This window comes from Octodon degus, unplaced genomic scaffold (assembly GCF_000260255.1).
Source record: "Octodon degus isolate 3935 unplaced genomic scaffold, OctDeg1.0 scaffold00206, whole genome shotgun sequence".
Taxonomy (NCBI): Eukaryota; Metazoa; Chordata; class Mammalia; order Rodentia; family Octodontidae; genus Octodon; species Octodon degus.
Window position 1 is genome coordinate 1,889,627 of NW_004524782.1, and position 5,319 is coordinate 1,894,945.

At 37.1% G+C, this 5,319-nt stretch overlaps 1 protein-coding gene across 1 annotated transcript in view; it reads right to left on the minus strand.

Moving 5' to 3' along the window:
* LOC101565588 (N-formyl peptide receptor 2-like) overlaps positions 1-4,773 on the minus strand; it is a 7,775-nt gene extending 3,002 nt beyond the window's left edge. Inside the window, exon 1 of the mRNA XM_004644678.2 lies at positions 4,723-4,773. The gene's annotated coding sequence lies outside the window, so the exon portion shown is untranslated. The remainder of the gene's footprint in view (positions 1-4,722) is intronic.
* Between the last annotated feature and the right edge of the window lie 546 nt (positions 4,774-5,319).

Sequence of the window (5,319 nt, forward strand, 5' to 3'; positions counted from 1 at the left end):
TTAATTTGCATACTATAAAATTCACCATAGGAGGAAATTTTACTTCTATGAAGAGATTAATAGATTTAAGACCAGTTCCCACATTTTATCCATTCATTTATTCATTTGCATTCTCTCTCTCTCTCTCTCTCTCTCTCTCTCTCTCTCTCTCTCTCTCTTGTGGCTCAGCCCACCTTGGGAATGTGGCTGGTGCACCATTTGGTGCTTGGGAGTGAACTGTGGTCCCGGTGCTTTGCCAAAGCTTGCCAAGCAGGTGCTTTAAACTGCCGAGCTATCCCCCTGGCCCCATGATACTTTCAACCCAGTTTCTTCATCCTACTTTGTCTCCTTTCTGGAAAGCGAAGGACTTGCATAATTCTCTTTTAGTGATAAAGAGTATGACAGCAGCAATTTATTTACTAGTTGTAAGCTCTTACTGGCACTAAGTTTTGTGTTGATTTCTGCACATTGGGTCCAATTTGGCCTACAGAAGTCTTCCAAAATGTTCATATTTTTCTAGTTTTCATAGGAATAAATTGATTATCAAAGCATTTGTGAAACCTAACGTAGGTAATTTAATGATAAATGAAGGGTTTAAGTCCAACTTGGTCTATAAATGGCAGTTATGGAATATTGGTTCACATTTAACATTCATTATAATATTCTGTCTCCTCTATTTTATCACCATAAAAACTCTAGCCCAGGGCTTATACTGAAATTTTCAAAATCATGCCAAGGCAGCCAATGGAAGCAATAAGATTTACAAATCAGGTTTAACTCTTTCCACAGCAGTTGCCTTTGTTGCTATATGGTACTGCTTTCATTGCTATATGCTATGCTTTGAAAGGGTTTCCCCTAGAATTTCCTGGATGTGCTTCTACCTCATAGTTTTGTCCTTCATTTCACCCCTTACTTTCACTATTTATTGTATTTCCCTGTCTTGTTTTCTTTGGTTTTTCTTGGACAATATGTAATGTCAACCACAGCATGGTTGACATTGAAGACTAAGGACTATGTTGTTTGAGGATGTCTTGTGCATCTTAGGTGCACCTTTGGCATCCGTTCTTTATGGACCAAAAGAAAATTTCCTCCAATAATGTCAGTCAAAGTGTCCTTAGGGTGGCACAATTACCCCCATTTCAAAGTTACTGTTTTCACTGTAAAGAATCCTGGGTTCTAAGTCTCATAAATCTGTACATATTTTAATTCTATCCTTGAAAAATCCTCTTTGTGAGTTTTTGAATAAAGTAAACTCTGAGATTCAGTTTTATTTCTGCACTATGAAGGTGGGTTTTGTTAGGGATAGACTTCAGGTAGGATTAAACATGAATAGACAAAGGCATCTTGGCTAGACCTTGCGACTAACGAAGGAAAACTCTTCCTTGCCAGCACCTGTGCTACATCTTGGATTCTATTGTGAGCTGTGCATTGTGAAAGTTCAAGGTCAGACAAGAACAAAGTTCCCAAGAGTAATCACTGCTACATGTGGACTTTGTCCACACTCAAACAGCTGCTTTCAGCTTTCAAAGATCATAGTACCTTTTAAGTATCAATATGTTTATTTACCTGAGGCCTTCAATACACTGAGATAATACCAACATTGAATAATATTACTTATGCTCATATATAACTGAACAAAGGAGAAAGTTAAGGCCTAGACTAGTTATTCTAGTTTTTTAAAATATTCCTAGTTGTAAAATGGCATAGCCAGAATTTGACCTTAGTCTCATTCCTCCAGAATTATGCTCTTGATCTTCTCCCTGACTTTATTTTTTCAACAAGTCCAGAGTTTCTATTCTTTTTCTGTTCTCAGACATCCTTCAAGACACTTACAAGATGATATAGTCCATAATCTTTAACTTGTTCAGCTTAAGATGCAATAAAATGAAGTGAAGTGACAGATCAGGGCTGGGCCAGGAAGACAAATTTGCAAAATTGCAGATGACCCTAGTTGTAAAGTGGGCATCGTAGCTGTGAACACTGGAGCTTACCTGCCTCTCCCCAAAGAGCCCTGGATGGTGAGGCCTAGTGCATGGCAGCAGCACTTCTAGCAAACTGCTCTGGGGCCAAACATCGCCATTATATGATGAGATAAACCACGGCTCAGAGATAGGAAGTGACTGACAAATTTCCCAACCATTTCTGTGTGTAATTACTGTTTAGAGCCATGTGTTTTATTTTTTTTTTTTTAATTTTTATTTTTGGGTACTGGGAATCAAGTTCAGGACCTCATGCTTGCCAGGCTGCACTGCATCCCAGCTGCATGCATGTACTGTACTTTACATTAGAACTCAGTGTACCCTTGTGATTAACTCATCATATTCTCCTCTTCACTTTTAAAATTGATTTCAGTTCTGCTTCCTCCCAAACTCCCTGACTTCTTCCTTGGCTGTCACTTGACTGATATTTCCCTGAGACAATGCTAACAAGTCATTGTGAAATTTTAAATTTCTTCCACCAAATCTTCAATCTCCTTGGTGACTAGAATTCTTTCCAATTCCCCATACTGACCTTCCACAGTATTTGCTCTGAATCCTTCTCACCTTCTCCAAATTATGCCTCAAAGATTTTTCTTCTATTTTCTGCCTAAAATCCAACAAGGGTTTCATTTCAGCTATTTCATTCTCACTGTGACATAAATTTTATTATACCCTTCCTTGAAAAGTTATGCTCCTTACTCTATGTTCCTTTTCAACTCCGGCCCAATGTCTTTCTCATGAGATATCTTTCTTTTTTGTTGAAAAGAATGCAGAGTCAGACATTAGAAGATGTAACTATAACTTCTCTCCTCAAAATTTCTCCAAAGTCACTCAAGTCACCTAGGTCCTTTACACTTCACCAGATGTGGTCTCCTGGAACCATCTGTATGACTGCTTGCCACCAAAGCCAGTGGAGCCTTCTCCATTCTTGTCCTGATATCTCAGTACCATAGGATTCATCAGATTCTTCTTACCCCCTCAGATGCAGTTCTTTTGTATTTGAGAAAGTAGCATGCACACAAACTCATTCTTAATTCTCTAAGTTTTTCTTCACTCTTTAATTCCAGCCACTGGCTATGTTTATTTCAGTCAAATTTACAAGCTTTATATTCTTTCAATAGCATTTTCAATTTCAGTTTGTGCCTTCCTATATACCCCTTTGTCCTCTGTCTATAATCATCCTACAGGTGATTTCCAACCTTGTGGCTTACACATTATGTTGACAACATTTAATCTAAATTATCATCCATGGCATTTACACAAAGCTCTTACCTGATAGAACCAAGCAAAACCTGTCATCTCCACATGACCAACAAAAACACAGATTAACAGTGATTGAAGAATACTCCTAAATATCTTATTGTTCCTAAGTGAGCCAATGTGACAATGTACTGAGTTTATATGTTCATTGTAAAACACCAGATGTATATGACTTTGATTTTTCTTTATTACTCAGTAATCCAGACCTAGCCCTTTTCATACTGAATATACTCAGTCATCTCTGCCTCACGATTATTTTCTCTAGTCCTGTATATATTTCACTAACTTCTTAAATAAGTTGTTTCATTCACTAAAATAAAATTACACCATATTTATTAAGAGGATTTTATAAAAAAATATCGTGACACTGAATGCGACATTTTGGCCAACATCTGTAATCCCAATTTCTCAGCCGAATGAAATGGGACAGTGACAGTTGTGAGATCACTCAGAAAGCATAGTGAGGCTCTGTCTCAAAAGAAAATTCATAAATTATTATGTGGTTGTGCACCTCATGTTGAGTGTCCCTGTGTTAGATCCTCCCCTACACAAGAAGATAAATAAGTAAATACAAATAATAACAAGGATAATGATATTGTTCACCTCAACAGTGTTTATAATGTCCATCCTGACTCACAGTTGACCAGGGTTCCTGTCTACCTGTCTGACCCTAAAGGGAAGGCTTTCCCACATCTTATCCCTCCACTCAGGTCTTTTGCACTGTGATCTGTTCACACCAAGCTTCCGCACTTTCTCATACATGCAGTTCTTTCAATCTCAGATGCACTGCATTCTTCACTCCCTTCTGCTTACAATGTTATTCTCTTTGAGTGTCCCTTACCTGGTTGTTCCTTATTATTCATTTCTTAACCTAAACATTATGTATGTCCTACAAAGGCTTTTTCACCCGTAATGCGAAGCTTTTTCCCCAGACACAGCCAGTCTCTCCAGGTATACATGTTGTTTCTATACTGATTGATTTATTTTTCACCTTTAGTATCCTCAGCACTAATGTATAACATCTACAAGACTATTACATTTGTTAAATGCTTTTTCTTTAGAGTTACACTCTGAAATAGAAATGTATTGTGAACTGTAAATACGAGTCACTCATGATTTACAATTTTCTAGTAAGTATGTTGAAAAACAATTTAAAATTCTAGAAAAATGAGTTTTATAGACATATTTAATTAACATATCCAAAAGAATATTATTGGAATATTGGCCAGTTCAATGCCAGGCAAATACTTAGAAAGAGCTGGAATTAACACCACAAAACAAAGAAAACAGAAGTTATAAATAGGATCATTTATACCTGGCGTTTGGCACTCTGGCTTTGAACATAATTAATGCCATTTGCACTCTGAACATTCAAAGTTGAAAGCTCAGTACTTATTGTCATCTGTTGAGTTTGATATTGGACATTTCCATTTGAGAGGCAGGAAATGTCTATAATCTAATAGACATTCAAATAATATTTCTAAATTGTCTCACTGCAACTTACCTCCAGCTGGCTTTCCTGCTTGTGTTAGACTCCTGGCTTCAAGTGGAGTAAAACAAATTCTCAGCTTTCAGACTAGATTTTATGGGTCAAAGGGAGGGACAATGAAACCAGTACTAATCACATGACAGAAACTGAAGGCTCCTTTTGGTTTCCTGTGGAAACTAGAAGCATGCAATAGACTCTTAGATACATGCTTCAACATTGAAAGGGAGAATAAATGAGTGTCTTGTGAATATCAGCATTCAGGAACCAGGTACAGGGCTTTTTTTCTTCAGAGTCAAACATTTGGAAAAAAAAACTGTTGATGTGAGAAGAATTAGAGGCAAACAGTAAAAGAGAGATGTTAGTTAAATAAAAACGCACTTCTCCATTTAATACATTTACATGGATTTTATGGTATTTGCCAATTCGAATTCTTCACGGATATTCGCTCTGTGTCCTAGAAATCTATTCTGTCCCAACCCCTTCAAGATGCAAAGGACCAGTTTTCAGACTATACAGAAATGAAAGTTTTTTGTTGGTATCTTCTTTTAAATTGTGCATCATAGATTTTGATATATATGGAGGGCAATCACTGAAATGGGAGGAGTGTAAGTC